This window comes from Corapipo altera, unplaced genomic scaffold (assembly GCF_003945725.1).
Source record: "Corapipo altera isolate COAL_440 unplaced genomic scaffold, ASM394572v1 343, whole genome shotgun sequence".
Lineage (NCBI taxonomy): Eukaryota > Metazoa > Chordata > Aves > Passeriformes > Pipridae > Corapipo > Corapipo altera.
In genome coordinates, this window is record NW_020884913.1 from 727,941 (window position 1) to 747,096 (window position 19,156).

Sequence of the window (19,156 nt, forward strand, 5' to 3'; positions counted from 1 at the left end):
ATTATTGAAGGAATAATGAAATAAATGGGGAAATCAGGTCTGATAGCTTTCCAGCAGCTGGATAACCCTGGGGATGGCCAGCACTGAAAGCCCAGTTTGGAGCTGGGACTGTGGGAGTGGGGAGGGTGGGTTGGGTTTGCAGTGCTGCACCCGACTGCTGCTCAGAAACCTTATGGGATTCATCACATTTTTTAGGGATGAGGGAAAGAATAGAAACCACTAGTGAAACCCTACCCAGCACCACAAATAACTACAAAGGCAGCCCAACCTCTGGGCTTTCAGGCTGTCTCTACCCTGCCCAATATTAATGTTTAAAGCCCTTTTTCTGTTCGCCTCGGCTGATCCCCAAAATACGCCAGAAATTCCCAGAGGATTTTCTGCCCTGGAGTGGCCTCGTGCTTCCTCCAAGGCTCTGTCTGCACCCTCAGGGCCCCTGGGCACCGTGGTTCTTTGTCCCTGTAAATACCCTTTGGCCTCTGTTTTGCCAGAAACACGACCTAGTCGAGCATTTCCTTCCTGAGCTTCCCTTGGCCCCTTTGCCAGGTGCACGTTTGGCAGGAAATTATTGACTCAACCAAGAAATCAGGAACTTCATTTGTGTTTTTCTACCCAAAATGAAAGCAAGTGTCACTGCATTCACATCAGGCAGAGCTTTTGGTCTCCCCTGCTCAACCCAAGGGTTTCTCTCCAAACATATTCATTCAGATTGTTAAGGGGAAGAGGTTCATTGTCACAGGTATTTCCCAACCTCATAACATATTAAAAAAAATCTTCCAGTAGGTCCTTGGTAAATAATTTCTGAAAAACATTGGCAATTTTAGCAGCCAAGTCAACTCTTTAGAGCACCAATTCCCCTAAAGCACATTATTTCTGTAATTTTTAAGGGAAGAAAGGAACAACCCGTATATCTCATCACAAGAAACATTGGTTTTTGGGTTTTTTTCACTATATGGCCCTCACCAGGACTGGGACCCAACCTGCTGGGACACCTGGGCAGGGTCAATTTTCCATGCTGTGTCCCTGACAATGGTGCTGTCTCTGTATCACCTCACGGTCAGGAATCCTATCAGCAGTGACATTATTTCCCACAAACGGTCCCACAGCTCCAGCTCAGCTTTCCTGGAGCTCCCAGGGTATTTCATGGAACATATGTAATCCATATTAGCCTCACACGTCCGGGAAACCTCCTATAGACTGGGGCTGCTTTTGTTACACCCAGACACACCACAAACCTCACAATGCCTGTGGTTGATCCAGCCCAGTGCACTCAGACATGTTCCTTTCCAAGCAGCCCTTAGACATTTTGGAATGTTCAGGATTCCTCTGCTGCCATTTCCCAGAGGAGAGCTCACCTGAGGAGCCTCCAGCCCTGGAGCATCTCAGGCTCTCAGCTCCCCTGGAACCAAGCTGAGGGTCAGGTGGAGTCACTCCAGGGTGGGAAATGTTAAAATGGGACTGTTTTAAATTATTTATTAATTTTGGATTACTGAAAACAAAAACCTGGTTTGTAAAAGTAAAATGTTTTGTGAATAGAAGGATTTTTAAAATTGGGTGGTTTGTTTGTTTTTTTTATTTATAAAGTAGACCAGTGTTTAAATTTTGAGCCTCCAGACCAGTTCAGGACCAAGACAAATTTTGCATCTCTAAAGTAATTTGGGAGAAGAACTGGCTGCAGGTCTGGGGGGTTTTTCATCTGAACATCCCCACTGAAAGCACTTTAACGTGGTTGGCTTTGTAAATGAGCATTTCACAACCAGAGTGAAGGTGCAGGCATCTGACCCATGGTAGAATTGGAGTCTGTTTTCTTCCTTCAAGTCTATGAAATGCAGTAGCAAGAACAGTGATTTGGCATCTAAATTCCAGCCTGAGCTTGGAAATTTGAGGTTCCCTCTGTTTCATTTTCTGCCTGCTGTGCCATACAAACAGTCCCTCTCCCCCTGGACTCCCATCCTGCAAAATGCAAGTGTTTTCGTGGGAGTCTTGTGAAAAGAACCAGGCTAAAAACTCCCCAGGTCCTCAGGTGGTGTTGTGACATAGGAATGGCTGTCCTGCAAACCTCAGGTGGCCAGACAGAAAGGGCCCTGGGGACAACAGATCCTCAGGAAGCTCCTGCAGCTCAAATAAACACTCCAAAGCAGTTGCTTGGACACCCTGTTGCAAACCTGCAAAACAAGGGTGGAAACCTGGTGAGCTACTCCCTGCTCAGGTTAGAAATAGGAAATTCTGGTTCACAGTGTTACTGCTCTGCTCCTCATGACCATGACTCAGGAGAGCAGAGTGTGCAGCAGAAAAACCCAGAAAGAGGAGAAAGTGAGGCTGGACAACCCTACCAATAAAGGAGTTTGGTTTTGAGGTGTTCAGGGATGGACTCTGGCATAAATCTTGGAGGCTGAGGCACAGCATGAAGCCTCCCAGCTGAAAACCTGCCCTGGTTCCTCCCTTATCACATTTGCCTTTTATTTTTTAAGTCCTCCAGGGTCGTGTGGCTGGGCCGTGCCTGGAGCAGAAGGTGGGACCTCCATTGCTGCTTAGCCTTTCTAGGAAAAAGGGAACTGGATGAAAATATTTGAATCCTTAATTGGCCTCATTAAAGGCTCTGGCCATCTGGACCTCACTCATTCTAATTAGTCATCAATGGGGCGGTGATTAGATCATAAAATAGAGGGGAAAAGCCACCTCCACTCTCCCAGCGCTGCCTTTACTCAGCCCTTACACACCAGGCTGCCTCCTTTGCTCTCAGGCTGTGGGGGGGATGTGTTCCCACCCAGCAGCCACCTCATCCACCCCTGGGTTTGGGCCAGCAGCTCGTTTTTTGGCAGGGCCGCTCCACCTCAGCCCGTCAGCGGTGGCAGTTTGGAGAGGATGGAACTAAATATGGCAAAGGAATCGGGAACATGTGATTACCCCGCCCTTCACTTGTGAGCCAGCCTGGGATCCGCGGCTCCAAATGTCATTCCTGTGCAGAAAACCTTGGATTAGCACACGGGGAAGGCTTCCAGTCGTTGCTGAGGCACTGCTCAAATTCTAGGGCTGTTCACTGGCACCCCCTTGTCTCCAGGCAGGTCCCCTCTGGTCACTGGGCCTTGGGGCTCCAGGACAGCTCAGGAGGAGTGGAGGGAGATGAACTGAATGACTCCTGCTGCTTCTTTTAGGATTCCCACACTCACATGTTCCATGTGCTGCTTTTGACTCACCCAGTTTATTCCCAGCTAGAATGACCAGGACACTTCTCCGAGCTGGAGCCTCCCTGTGTTTGCCCATCCTGGGACAGGACAAGCCAAAACAACCACGGAAACCACAAAAAGGTGGCTCAACAAGCCCAAATAAGAGAGCTTGAAGCACAACATGGTTTGCAGCAGTGGATGGGCAGAGAAAAATTGCAATAATCTGTTCCTTCATCACTGATGGTGCTTCAGGGGATAAATTAGATGCGAGTGGTCTTAAAAGCTGAGGAACTTCTAAGGTCATGTTCCTCAATCTGTCACATCCTTCCCACAACCTCTGTGCCTCTCTGAAAATCTCACCTTCCTTCTCTCACCTCAATTGAAGCTCCTTATCCCTGTTCTTGGACGGTCTGATTCTCAAAATTCCGTGTTTAGGGGTTGTACCTGCGAATACTGTGATATTTGCACAGTCCCACCACAGGCAGGTGAAGAGAGAATATATTGTCTGATTTTTTGGGAGAACTAAATGTCACTGTTTTGTACAGATCATGGTGGGACTTAATGAGCCTGAGCTGCAGTGACCTGGTTGGGTGCAGAACATTCCCCTAAAATTAGTGACAGCAGGATCCAAACCCACGGTCTGGCTACAAAAGAAGTTGGAGGAAGGCTGCTGAACCAGGAGAAAGCTGCCTCAGCCACCCCGTGTATTTGACACTTAATCTTGTATCTGTGTTGAGGAAAAATACCCCTCAAAACTGGTTTTTATTGGGCCAGCAGAGGCACTGGGCTCTGGACACCTTATTAATAATATTCTTCTGCAGGAGGAGGACGCAGTTCTTTATAAAGATTTATTAATAGTCATTATTATTTTCACAGAAGCTTTAATGTGCAGTAAAAGACCTATAAAGACAAGCAACCAAAGGAACTCTTCGATTTCACGCCGATCTGCACTAAAAAAATACCAGCTTTTTTTTTTTTTGGTAGGTTTTTTTTTTCCCTTCAAATAATAATAATAAAACAAAGAGCTTTCAGGAGCAGCCCCAGCAGAAGGCTAATGTAAAGTGATATATTTGAGACCCAGGAGGATGGTGTAAGTTACTCTTGCCTCTGAGGCCTGTTTATTGTGTTTGTCTGGTTGCCCCGGGAACCAGCTCACGCCGTTTCACTTATTTTATAATGTTCCTGTAAATGTTAGGTAGGGCCTGGATTTATTATCCACTGTCAACACCTAAAATGGAACGCGCCGCTTAGTGTCGTTTCTTTGGCACGGAGCCTCCCCCTGCTCCCTCATCCCCCCCCCCCCCCCCAAAAAAACCCCCCTTTTTCCACGGGTTCCTGTGTAGGGGTGTGTGTTGCACATGTGTGTTTGTGTGTGTGTGTGTGTGTGTGTGTGTGTGTGTGTGAATCTCCATCCAAATCCAGAAATCCCAAATGCTTCCCAGCTCCTCTCCCCAGGGAGGGTCGGGGCTGGGTGGTGCAGAAGGAAGGGCTGAGCTCTGGGGACCTGCTGTGGGGTGGGATGTGTGACTCACGTGGAGGGGACGGGGCAGGGGTGTTTACCAGGGGTGTTTATTATCCCGACAGCAGCGGCACGATCCCGCTGATCCCGCTGCTCCCGTCCCCGGAGGGTCTGTTAATGCGGAGCGATGAATCATCACAATTATTAGGGCTGGAGGGAGCTGCTTCCCTTCCCTTCCTTTCCCTTCCCTTCCCTCTCCTCTCCTCCCCAGTCCCTCAGCGTGACGGAGCACATTTGGTTGCAGGCTGGTGGGTGTGAGGCTGATTTTTTTAATTTGCTTTTTTTTTCCCCTTGGGTGGGACCTCCCAGGCTGGCACCCGGTGTTTCACTGAGGACACTTTTAAGCTTTTCCATGTTCAAATGCAGTTGGGATCCTGACTCCTTGAAATGTGTAGGTCTGAATCTCCCCATCCTTTCCTTATTCCTGCCTGGAATCCTGCTTATTCCTGCAGCCTGATCTCTCCTTCCCATTTCCCTGTGAGGGGCTCTCACCCACCTCCCACTTTTCTTTGCAGGTGTGTCTCCTCCAGTGCCAGACAGGAGCTCCCATCTCCTTCCTGGTCACCCATTGTAGTGCCAGGTGCCCTATCTAATGGAATTTTTCGTGGAAAGGGTTGTCAAGCATTGGAACAGGCTGCCCAGGGAAGTGGTGGAGTCACCACCCTTAAAACTGTTCAAAAAATGTGTGGATATGGCACTTGAGGACGTGGTTTAATGGTGAACACGGTGCTGCTGCATTTACTGTTTGACTTGATGATCTTTTCCAGCATTAGTGATTCCACGATTCTGTGATTTCCACCAGCTCTTCTTTGCTTTGTCCCCCACAAGATGGGTTTGTGCAGTGATTTGCTGTGACTGCAAATGCCTCTCTTGCCAAAAAACCCCTCACCCTGGACATTTGTGCTCAGCTTTGCTCCTGACGTGATTTGTCCCCCCTTTCACCAGGTGGTTTGGGTTCAGCAGTGAGTGGACACTGCTCCAGCTGGAACCCCCCAGGCTGGTGAGGAGATGAGATGGGTCACTGGCTGGGTAAAATCCCAGGGAAGAGTCTTTGTTCCTTTCTGTGCTTGGGGCTGATCCCACCTCCCACCCACCAGAAACGTTCCCCCCTTGGCATGAGGCCCTTCCCCACGGAACAGCTCCGAGCCCAGGGAAAAACCACCAGCACCCAAAGCATCAAACACGTTGGGATCAGCCAGAGCCCTGAGACTGGAGGCACAGACCATGGAGAATGTCCAGAAAGTTTGGGAATGCAGATGGCAAAAGGCAGAGCCCAGAGCAGAATTTCTGGGGACAGTCAGCGAGGGAAGCTGGATTTGATGGTGTGAGGCTGCAGAGAGGGAATTTGTCTCTCAGCTGGAGTGAGTTAAGGGTGGTGAAGTTGCTTAGGAAATATTATAGGCTGGGATTCCTATTTCCTGTGTGATGCTGAGTAATTGAATTTGCAATTCCCATATTACCTGTCTGTGAGGCAGAACTGAGTGAAGCACAATTAATTCACGTTTCAAAGTGACCTGGGATACTCCATTGAAGCCTTTCCTAGACATCCAGAGAGGATGGTTTGTACCTGGTTTGTGGGAGTGCTGGCCAGTAAAACAGGGCTGTGTTGCTTTGCCTCAGGCAAGAAGATGGATAGGTAGTGGATTTTCATCTCTTGTTTGTATTTCTGATGGACGCAGGAAAGCAAATGCTGTGCACAGAGCCCTGTTTTTTTCCCTCAGCCTTCTGTGAATGCAAATCAGCTCCTGGAATAAGGAACAGCAACAGCCCCTCCAGCTTTTACCTGAACCACTCTCAGCATGAACACACCCCTGCACATACCCTCACCTGTCTCCACTTTGGGAAATGTTTCCCAGTGTGTGTTTTAGCTATTTTAAAAGAGAAATGCCACCGTTTAAAAAAAAAAAAAAAGTTAACTGGCAAAATACCTTTTTAATGAGCCTAAAATGGAATGTGTATGACAGTGACAGGAGTAACTCAGTGAAATCCCAGCTGCTCCTTTTAATTGCTCCTAATTTGCTCTCAGGTGCTGGTAATTGGAACAATTTGCCTGCAGGAACCTGTGAGGTCTCAGACACTAATTGATTTTGTCTTGCTTAATCAGCCCCACCGAGAACAGAGCTGGTTTCAGTGCCTGGTTTTCAGCTCAGGGCTGTCCTGGTGTGAGGCACTGGGCAGGAAACGTCCCCACCACCCACCCAACCCATCCATCCACTCGTGGGGCTGAGTCAGCTCCTCACAGGGGAAGCTGAAGCACCTCAGTTTGCTGAAAATAAACCTCTAATGAGACAGCACAGTGCTGGGAGACGTATTAAACATTAAAAGGTGATGCTTGAAGTTTATTCCAACTCAACCAGCCTTAAAAAATGTGGTGTTTGCAGGCATTTTTTTTTCCCCCTTGTGCTCAGAGAGCAGCTAAGTTTTGAATGGAAAAATAAGCTCTGCCTTGCATGTGTAGCAAGAGAGAATAAATCATATAATGGGCTGTTTAATTTTCTTTTGAAAAACAATTCAGGTTCTCGATGTTGTGATTTAAGGAGGCTCTGTTATCCTATTTCAGGATAATTTATTTTGTTATTATTGTCTTGTACAGAAAAATAGTGGAAGGAACCTCTCAGCAGACGCTGGTGCACCTTGTAATGAGGTCAATGTTTGGGAAGAGAACCCACCTTCAGTGCCTCATGCCCTGTTCTAGAATGCTCCAGACATTATTTCTGAGCCATGGGAGGGGAAGTGAAGCTCAGGGGATGGTTTCACTGCCTTGTTAAACCTGCATTTTGCCACTTCCCTCCAAGCAGAGGCCCAAGGAAGCACAAGGGAACCTTGAACACCCCCAGGAGAGGGGGAGATCAGGATCTCTCTGCCTATGGCTGCACCTGGATTCACCGTGGAGTTTCTTGGGATTCACTCTGATCCCACCAAATCCAGACCTTTAAATTGCTGCAGCCTGGGCACCACTTCAGGAAAGTTGATTTGATGCTCAAAAATCCCACACAGTTTCTATTTTTTTTTTTTTTTAAAGTTCACTCTATTTAATAAGTTCTTTATTTAATTTGACATCTTCCCTTGCACTGAGCATCATTCTGAAGGGGTTTTTCCCTGTTGAGATCAGCTGGGTCAGTCCATCCCCTCCAAAAGCACTTTTCTTTCCGAGCTGACTTGGGGCCAGTTAGGAGAATCACCCCTTAAAGAGAGAATTCCGTGTTTGTGCATCGGGACCAAACACCACCAACTCCTTTCCCTGCAAATTTCCATTTGCCACGACCACGTTTTTCAGGAGGAAGTAGATTGTGAGCCTGGAAAGATTTATGGCTCCATTCTAAAATATCTATCATTTTAAATGCAACACTGCTGCTGCTGCCTTGCACTGAGCTGCCATAGATAGGCTGGTAAAGTACTTAAAAAAAGCAAAAAAAAAAAAAAAAAAAAAAAAGCCATTACAATATATCCAGATACTTTTCAAGAACTTTTGTCGGGCATGGCCAAACTTGGGGCCATATTTCATAAGAACTGCTATTTACATTTCAGCTCCATAGGCTTGCTCTTTATGTCCTTTTCCATTGCTCTGCAATTGCCAAAGGCTTTTGCACAAATAGGAATTTTTCCCTGTGGCTCCCCCCTGGCCATGGAGCCCTCAGGGTTGCTGTGACATCACCCCTTGTCCTCAGGAACTCCTCAGATGTGACCTCAGGTGTGGGTTTTTTTGGGTTTTTTTGGTTTTTTTTTTTTTTTTTGTTGGTATAACCATTATTGAAAAGGCAGCAGAGGAGATTTACTGGCTGGTAAGAGTTTCTAATGATCAGAGATTAAGGGTGGGACTTTCCAAACAGTCTGAGCCTTGAGCACAGTCGGGTTTGAACTCCATTACCCAGCAGCTTTTCAAGGCTCCACCCTAAATCTGTATGAAATTATTCTAGCGGCGAGGAAAGTATATTTACCTAATGTCAAATATTAAACATTACTGCCCATTAAAATATAGGGCTTCATTATATTTGGCCTGGTGCAGATGTGCAGGAGAGAAGGAGTAATTATCTTTTCCCAAGCCCTGGACCTCGGTGGAGGAGTCGTCGCCGAATTTTGGTGTCTGCCCGCGGGTAACGAGCGTCTACTTTTTGGAGGAGTGAGTTCCACCTTCAGGCCATAATTACTTCTGAGAACCAGGTCCCTCAGAACGCGGGGGAGCCCAACTGACCATGCAGAAAACGAGGCATCCAAACTTGTGGGCGCCTTGGAAAAGCCGGGGCCGAAATAACTCACTCGCTGTCACGCAGCAAAGCCCTGCCAGCCGTGGGATGGGAACACAGGCCTCTTTATTCTGCTTTATTCCCAACCCCTGGGCCTGCTCCACCACCAGCCCTCGGCTCACCAGGCTGGGCAGGGTCTGTCAGGGGGCACCTCTTCCTTTTGTCCCGCTCCGCACATCCCTCGGGCTCACGCGGCCGAACACAAAATGCCTGGAAGAGGAGCAGCTCCTGGAAAAGCCCGAGGCACCCAGGTGACGAGGAAAAACAAACCCTCCTGGTGTTTGCTGGGCATGACCCGAGTGTGGGAACTTGGCAGCGCTCCCCTGGCTGGGGACATTAGAGGCGAGGTGACAAATGTGGCCCGGGGGTGGCAAGTGAGGCACCTCAGCTCTGGATTGTGCTGACAGGGCGAGTTCTTGTGGAAGGGGAGGAGAGAACCCCTGCCCAGGGCAGCTCTGGCCCCACACTGTGCCCAGGGAGTGCCCCCACAGCCAGGCAGGGACACGTCAGGCTGACCCTGCCCCTCATCCCTCTTGGTTGGTGACACAGAAACGCTTTTCCCTTAAACTCTCTGAAAAGCTGCAGGAAATTGGGCTGAAAGTGCAAATAATGGTAACAATGAGGGATGTTCTTTAATATCTCAGCTCAGGTTTTCCTCCCAGCTCTTCCCTCTGCGCTCCAGCCTGAGGCTTTTTCCTGACAAACCTTGGCCAGGGTTGGAGAGTCCCCGGGTGCCTGCACTGCCCAGGCTCTCATTGTGCTGCCCAGGAGTTTGCAGGAAAAAAGGGCAGGGTTAGGTGGGATATTGGGAAGGAATTCTTGGCTGTGAGGGTGGGGAGGCCCTGGCACAGGTTGCCCAGAGAAGCTGTGGCTGCCCCTGGATCCCTGGAAGTGTCCAAGGCCAGGTTGGACAGGGCTTGGAGCAACCAGGGCTGGTGGAAAGTGTCCCTGCCCGTGGCTTTAGGATGAGCTTTGAGGTCCCTTCCCACCCAAACCATTCTGTGGCTCTGTGAATTCAGCAGAAAATCAATCAGTTTTGGGGGTAAACCTTGAACTGAAGCCCCCTGATTCCTCTGCCTCCTCTTCCCTGAGCCCTGAAGGAGGAGCTGTGTCTTGTCCTGTGCCATCACTGCAGGGGAGCAAAAAGCCAAACAGAGTCCCAAGAAGGGACTCTGCTCCTCATCTTCAGCAGGAAGATCTGTTGCTCAGCCAGTGCTCCTGTGGCAGGATCTAAGTGTTGCTTTGGCATTCCCTGTGAATATCCAATGTAAAATTCAGCACAGGAGAATATCCAGGGTGAAATCCTGCCCCGGTGCTGACCAGGGCAGTCCTTGGCAGAGAACTGGGGTTGTTCACTAAGGACAGCAGAGCTAAAGGTCATTAATCTTAATAGGGTCCTTATTTTTGTATCACTGGGTCTATAAATTCTTCTTTCTGCAAATGCCTTTCTTCAGAGTTAATTGTCCTTATTCAGGCAAAAGAGCTGAGTTCAACCCTGGTCACTCAGCTCCACTGGAGGGGTGGTGTGGGGAGATGGAGGGAGCACTCCAAGGGCCGTATTTATGGGCAGGAGGGTTTTCATGAGGCTTTGCAGGAAAAGGCCAGATGACCCTCTGTTCCTCCCCCCCCCCACTGCACTCCTGCTTTACAAGGGGATTTTCCAACGGTGGCACGTGGGGGAAACAGCTTTTATATATAATGGCTTTGCACACATGAGGAAGACAATCCATAGGTGAGAACAGAATTGAAGGAATCAGCTCTGAATCCCCTTTTGAGGTTGAAAAGGAGTTTATGACAATGCTTTAGTGAATATTTCTCCTTCCTCGCGCTTTTTTTTTCAAGGAGGAGGGGCGAAGGGGAGAGAGGAGGGGGATTGAAGGGAAAGGGTGGCAATGAGATGATGCCAATGGGGCAGGAGCTCCTGCTCCTTCCAGAGGTGCCAGAGCCACCCTGGGCATGGGCATTATTATGGCTCAGAGTTGGCCAAGGTCACCCCGGTTCATCTGCTTTATACATTGGTTGCCTTCTCCCCATTACTTGCCAAACAAACCTTTTTATTTTTGCACACGTTTATGTTGATTTTGTGGTTTCTGAAATTGGATTCTGTCTCCTACGGGCCTGAGTTTCCACGGTAACTCCAGCCCTTATCTGCTGCTGCTGTTTGGCACACAGACAACAAGGCCTTTCAGTTTACTTCTCCCATTTTTTTCCCCCCCTAATATTATTTTCTTTAAAAACCTTTTTTTTTTTTTTTTAATTCTTCTGCGTGTTCTTTTTCTTCTTTTTTTTTTTTTATATATATATATTTTTATTATTTTTACTTCTCCCAACCCCTGTCATTTAAAAATCACATAATTAATTGAGCACATCCTGTGCCACACGGGGCTGCCACGACTTTGAAGTCCCAATAGATCATTTTATGGAGCCGTGGGTACCATTTTTCCGAGGCAGCACCAGGCGCCAGGGCGAGGGCTTGTGGAATTTAGCATATCCTACTCCAGGTATGATAAAGAAACCTTGGCACCTTCTGTTTGTTTTTACTAATTTCCTTTCCAAACTGCCTTTTCAATATAGAGGAAAGACCTCAGGACTTAAAGTTTGTTATTTTCTCTCCAAAGTTAGTCCCTGTTCCCCCCCTGGCTCCCTCCTCCCTTTCCTTTAAACCAGACTGAACTGCTTCTTCTCTCCCTGCTAAGTTTGCTTTTGGCCTTTTCTTTTCTGCAGCAGGGTGTGCTCTGATTTAGCATCACCGAGCTGTTGCTGACCCTGGGGCAGCACTGAGGGAGAAAGACCCCGACAGGCTCTATTAACCCTTAAAAACAATAAATGATCTCATCACCTGCTCCAAGACAGAAGGAGAAATAACGATACAATCACTTACTTCAGTGAGGGAACAAGTCCTTTGGGGGTTGTTGCTGAAATCTCTCTCCAAGGACGCTGATTTTGGCATTAACCAGGAGGGGCTGAGTTTTCACTCAGCATTAAAAAAGGAGAATATGGATGCACAGACCCAGCAGGACATATGTGTGTAAGGATACACGTGAAGAACAGAGAGAGGAAGGCAGAAGATGAGTGAAAACATGTTAAATCAAGTGAAAAAATAGCTCCTAACATGAGGTTTTGCAGTGGCACCACGTTACATTCTGCACTTGAAACAAACTCTTTAAATCAGAGTCAGGAACTCCTGGAGATGTGTTTGAAACTGTTGGTTGTCAGGGACTTTTTACCAGATTTTGAAAAGGCAAACAGGATCACTTGGAGTGGTTTTGTAGCCAGGAGCTAAAGCAGAATGAATCCCTGCAGAATTATTATCTCCCCTCTGGAATGATGGGCATTCTGTCTCACAGAAAATCAGAAAAAATGAGATTTTTTTTTTTTTATACAGACATTTCAATACAGCCTCTGACATCTGATGGGAAATCACATTCCTGCCTGCAGAGTCCATAAAAGGATTTAAAAATCCCGTAGAAGAAAAAAAACCAATCTTATTCTCCATGAAATTTTGAACAGTTTTAAAATGATTGCTGGGTATATTTATGCTTCATTTTTATAGAGCTTCCTTTATTTCATGGCTACTCAGGGTCTTATTCCAAAATCCCCACGTTGGAAATGAAAAGATTTCCATTGTTTCCGATGGGCTTTGGATGAAACAGCTGAGAAACTTTCTGGGAGACTAAAAATGGGAACCAATTCATTACGAATCCCAGAGGTTCAGTTTAAAAGCCTGTACAGCAGATATTGGTCTCTCTTAAAGGCTGTGGGATAACCCAGTGTATTCATTGTCCTGTGCCTGCAGGTTCCTAAATGTTTATTCATTTTGATAGAAATAAACAGGCAGGAAAATGCTGATTTTATATATTCATATTCTTTCCAAAATCATGTCCATAGGAAAATGGACTAATTGAACAGGGCTGGAGTTTATGGTCCATATCTCCATTCATGGTCCTCTTAAGAACAACTGTTTTATATAGTAAATATTTTATGATGCCATTAAAACATTTTATAAATTAATGTTTAATACTGACTATTTTAGAAGCATATTTAATGTCACTTATCCCACTTTTCTGCCTTCCTTCCCATTTTCTCCCTTTCCTTTGCTCTGCCCTGCTGGAAAACTCCCACATTCCCTGGAGTTGAGGAACATCCTGAGCTTTATAGTGCCCAGATTTGAATCCTCCCTTGCTTTATCTGCACATACAATTATTGCCCTAATTCAAGGAACAGTGAAATTCCACTGGATATTGTGGTTGTGAAAAGCTTGGGAAATCTTTCATCTGGGACTAAAGGAACCTAAGGATTGTGAAAAGTAAAATCATCATTATTGAGTTATCCTAATGCTGTTCTTCCACAAGGATGTGCAAGAAGAATTAGGATTTTTATGCACATTATGTACATAATATACATTTGTGTACATTAATGCAAGCAGTCAAAAAATTATCAGTTGCTGGAGCTGTGCAAGCCTGAGGTTTTCTGGTTATCATTGAGCAAAAGTCCTGCCTACAGTTCACTTTAAAATGACAGCCATAATTCCAGGCTCATTTTGAAAATGCTTTTTAATTTTGTTTTCCCCCCTCAGTTGAACATAGGACTCTTTGGAAGGGAAATCACAAATATTGAATAATTTCTGTGACCCATGTTGATAGTCTTGAATTTTTTGTTTTCATTTGCAATGTTGGTGGAATGCAAGATTTGCAAACAGCTCCAGTGTTTGGCAAATAAAGCATAAAAGAAATGTCACAGTTTCCCTTTGTGTGAACAAGGCTCTGCAGGCCAAGCCCCAGGTTTTTGGGGCTCTGTAGAAGCTTTGCCACCGATTCAACAGAGACCCAGAGTCACACTGAGGGAAGGTTCAGACCTGGAGAGCACCTTTATTAACTCCCACATTTCTATCCAGCAGGCCAGCCAGTTATTCTCTGGAATTTTGTTCACTCCAGGCAAGTGAGCTCGATATATGAACCTCTCCATTTCAGTAATAAAACTCCAGAAATCTGGCCTAGATTTGGGCTTTGAGCAAAACCTGAAAGTTGGTAAAATTTCAAATTATTTGGGGTGACATTGCAAGCAATTACCCAGCAGCTGCCTACCAGGGGCTGAGCGAGGCACAATGTGAAAATTCAATCTCTGTATGAAAGTGTGGAGCTATTTCAAATAGCCAATGGGCTTTTATGATAATTTCTTTAACTCTAGAACTTGTTCAGTGCAAACCTACAGGTTTTTTTCCCCCCCCTTGCAAGAGGCAAAGCAGACAACGAAGTTGCAGAGAGTGTATGAGACTGGTTTTGTTTAACTTTGGTCTTCTCAATTTACTCTCCCTGCCACTGCCCTCTGGATATTTTTATGGAAGCAAAAGAAAATGCTCCTTTTATGTATTAGAGCAATGCATGGGGGTGACTCATTTGGCAGGATTAATAAGAGGTGGGTTCAGTTTTATTTTGAAATCTCCTCCAGAATTATTTGGGGGAAAGAGAAAAAATGGTCAAATTGCAGAAGGAGGCCGTTTGCTACAGGGGAGGGTTTTACCTTTCAGATGGGGTTTCTAATTCCACAGAGTAACCAGATTAAAAAGAAAATACACAGAGTGAGTTGTGAGGAGAACTCACCCAAGGGAAAGCCAGGCTGGGGATGTTCCTATCTGGGAGATGGAGGTGCAGCTCAGGCTTGGAAGGACCATGAGCTCTTCAGCCCAAAACATGTTTTATCTCAGGGTGATGATACAACATTATGACTCTTCCTCTTGAGCTGCTTGGCTCCTTCCTCCAGTGGATCCTGCAGCCATGGAGGAGCTGCCTGGCTTTTACAGGGAAAAATGGAGCCAGAAACAGCCCATCTCCTGCCTTTCTGCTCCTGGTCTCAACCAGCACAGGGGGAGCTGTGATAGTTCTGTCTCAAACACCCAGAGCAGGGCTCTGGCTGCTGTTGAGTTTTCACAAAGCCTTTATGCTCTGAGGTCTTCCACACACTGGAGTCTTTTTCCTCCATGTAATAACACCAATCTAAAAAAATAATACTTAACCAAAAATAATACTAAACCAAAAAATAATACTAAACCCAAAATATTATTAAACCAAAAAATCGTAGTGTGGGAGGAGAAGAAGAAGAAGAAGGAAGGCCACCAATGGTATTCACAATTGTGAACCAAATACAGTGAATAGTTTCTAGCCAAATATCCCTCCAAAATCTACCAGGCTGGCCCTCCACTTCGTGATTTCATACATGGAATTAAAAAACAGTAATCATTTCATCAGGTAATTCTCACAGGCAAGTTAAACAAAGGGCAGCACCCTGAGGGAAGCTGTGTAAGAGATAACTGAAGGAAAACGTGCCTTAGTGTGAATTCCACCCTGTTCTCTGAATGATGTCTCTTAGCTTAGACCTGCATTGCACCTTTCACTGACATTGCAGGCATCATTTTACTCCAGTGCAGCATTTTCCAAGGCTGGAATTATCCATCCTTCACTGCCCATTGTCTGTTCTTTGTAAACCAGCAATATAAGGAATTCTTGCTGTTTGTCAGCTCTTGCCTCAAAGCAGTCCCTGTCTCTGCTCACAAGGAACTCCCCAATAATTAAATTGTTCGGGTTTTGATCTTGCTCACAGGAGCAGAGCAGTTTTCCTTCCCTCATGGGTTAGATCCTCCTGAAGGGTTATGATTCAAGCCTTCCCTTTTTCCCTGGCGTGGCTCTTCCAGACCTGGGGACTGATAGGGCCCTGCACAGCACCAGGTCTCTGTTTTCTCTGTAAATACAGCCTACAAAATTTCAACAAGTCAGCCCTTGTGTGCCACACCGAGAGATTGATGACAAACCACATTATTTTTCCCCTCCATAGAACTGCCCACAATTACAGCGGCGCTCTCTCCAAACACCAGGGTTGGCCCAGCAGGGAAAGGCCACGAGCACAGGCTGATATCTCTGACACTGAGCACCATTATTGGGGCAAAATGCCCTTTTCTTCCCTCTTTTTTTTTTTTTTTTTCCCCTGTCCATGATAAAATATTGGATCTGGTTCTGCCACACGGGCTTGTGCAAAGCCACTGGGCCATCAGCAAAGGTTATCTCAATGCCAAGGGAAAGAGAGGAGGGGAAAAACACTTAACAGATCCTGGTTAGTTCTCTGAGCTGCTCCTGGTTGCTCCTAAACCAGGGTAGCTGGTGAAATTGGGATTATTAGTGTTTCCTGTAGATTAGATTTGTAACATGTTTGGTTTGGGGTTTTTTTTTAACCAAAGATCCAAATTTTCTGTTGATCTTGTGTTCGAAGACAACAGACCTGGTGTGAAAATTCAACTATGATCACTTGTCCAGTGCCACTCACAGACAACCCCCTAAAGCTGTAAAATGGCAGGAGACACCAATTTGCAAAAAATAAATTAAAAAGTCAATAAAGGGCTCCATCTCCTGAGAAGTGACTGTATTTCTGTAGTCATCCTGTCATCCCTTCTACACCCAATATCCAATCCCCTGATTTCTGTGCTGACATCCCTCCTGCATTTCAGTTGTGCCTCTTTAGACACAATCAGGCAGCAGCACTGGGAAAACACGGATTGCTGGGTGCTCTGATGATATTCCCAGCAATCTGCTGTCCTCCAGATAACTGAACTCCCAGGCTCAGGGGCAGAGTTCTGAGCAGAGGCAGCACCTGAACAGCAAAGTCTTCCTTTCAAATGAGAAACGCTCCGAGCATCAAACACGTGTCAGAATCCCTAATTTGTCAGGAGGCTGCTCCGGGCTCATCTCATCCATCATCCTGACACCGGGCTGGGAACGGGGCTGAAAAGATCCAAGTCATTGACTCAGAAATGTTTTCTTTATCTCTGGGCACCCAGAGGAGTTCCAGAAGAGGCCCAGGATGGATCTTTGTGCTCCCTGCTCATGGTTTACACGACGTGTTTGACTTTTGGAGTTTGTGTATGAAACAGGGCTGGCTGAGCCTTTCTTCCTTCAGTGGCACTTCTGTTCCAAATGTGGATGTGCAGCACATTTCTGGGTGATAAAGAACCCCCTTGTGTTAACTTTCCCCATTTAAACTTTAAATATTTCCTGCTAATTCCAGTTTGTTGTTGGATTTCAATTTATTTCCTCGGATTTCTGGGTAAATGGTGACATTCCAAGGGGTACAAATCATTCAGAGCACTGAAGATAAGAAATAAATTACTTAATTCTTCAACTAGGACACATATATTACCAATATTTAGGCAAAAAAATGGAGATTCCAATGAGACAAATTTAATCAGCCCAATTTTTAGGGGTCACATAAACAATTTCTACAGTTTTTCATCCCTGTACAATTTTTTTATCTCATCAGTATTACTGTACTTCTAAGATTCTCAGTAACTTCTCTGAGACTCTTGTGGCTTCTAAAATTTATATAGCCCTAGAAAAGAGACACAAATGCCTGAAAAACAATCTAAAATTCCTCTGGAATTGTGAACTGTCTCTATATTGGTTGTTTGAAGCTAAATAGTTCTGAAAACTTAATTCCTCCTTGGAATTTCAGATAATAAAAGTCTGGAAAATGAAATAAACTCTTGAGATTTCAGTCACAGAGGAACCCAAAGTAAAATACAAACTTCCAAATTCTGTGATTTTCTTGAATCTCAAAGCAACTTGGAGAGTAAGACCTTCTGACTGAAATGCTGATATTAATTCCCAAAATTTAAGAGAATTTTAATTCTAGGGAAATATTAAAACCCCCACCTTTGGTTCTGGAAGCACAGTGAACACAAGCAGCAGCTCAGCTCCCACTGAGTTCCTTGTGCAGGGGATGGGGAAGGATTTTAAAGGAGTTTTGGCAGTAAAGAGGGATAAAGAACATTGGGCTGATGCCTCGAGTAGCTCTGAAAATCCCACCAGTTTTCCATGCAGCTTCTGACACCTCCCTGGAAAATCTGCACAGCTTAATCCTGGGAGCTCGAGCCCTGCTCTGGAGCAGTGCTGGGAATGAATTCAGGATGGAGTCTGGAGCAGTGGAAACCCTCTGGAGCGAACCCAGAAATCCTTTTGAGTTCGTAGCAAACAACCCTATAGTTAATTTAGGGGGTTTCTTTGTTTATTTTTTCCACAGCTAATCAATCCAGAATATGATGGTCAATAAGAACATCTGTGAGCAGGTTGGGAGCCTGTGCAAAGAGCACAAGTTCAAGCTGTGGCCTTGCAGGGAGCTGAGCTGGGAGAGCGAGGGGAAAATGAGGGAAGAGCCCACATTGTATTTCTTTTCCTTAAATTAAAAAAAAAAAGGAAAAAAAGAAAAAAAAAAAGAAAGAGAGCAATAAAGCAAAAGGCACTTCCTAAAGGTAGCCATTAAATCATTCAACACTCAGCTCCCCCGGGAGCAGAGGGTTCCTCTCTCCCTTCCAGGATGAGTTTTCACCGACCATCCCTCATCCAGGGCTCAGTGTCTTCACCTGGCTCTCTCCGGGCATTGCCCCGGCCTCCCTGCACCAGGACAGCCCCACAGCTCTCTCTGACATGGGGTTTGGCCCATATATCACTCTCCAAAAAGTTCTCAATGGGTCCCCAAAGATGTGGGCCGAGGGCTCTGTTTTGCTCGTGATAATGTGCTAATGCCCCGAGACCCGGCATAAATCTCCTCCACGCATCAGCATTTGTCAAAGTCACAACATGGGGCTGGAAACAGAGGAAAAAAAACCCCAAACCCAACAAAAAAAAAAATAAAAATAGAGTAGGAAGAGATAGAAAACGTGGCTTTGTTTTTTTCTTCCCTCCCATGTGATTTTCCCTCCTCCTCTTCCCCTTCTCCTTTTCTCTTAATCTCTAAAACATCTGATTGTACAGAAATGGTAAATAAAGGGTTTAGTTTTTCTTCTTTTCGTGTGTGGATGTGCACACATGCCTGTGTTTGCTGCACACTTAGGAGTGGAAACTCAGAGTTGTTAAGGGAGCCTTTGCCAAGCCCTGCTCAGGAAAATGCTTTTTGGGACAGAGCTTGGTCGCCTGGTGCTGGTCCCCAGTTTAGTCATCATTTGGGCTGATAAAATCAGGTGGAAAAACATGATCGTATCAAAAGCCCTAAAGGCTGATGGGTTTGGTTTTTAATCATCTCTGGGGGAACAACCCCACAGACCACATCAAAATGTTCCCTAGAGCTTGTCTGAAGGGAAAGAAAAGAGGTCATGAGAGAGAAAATCAAACTTGTTTCAATGTTTTATTTCTCTTTTCCTTTTCGGCTCTTTCAATTTCTATTTTTTAAAACCTTTTCCCCCACCATCT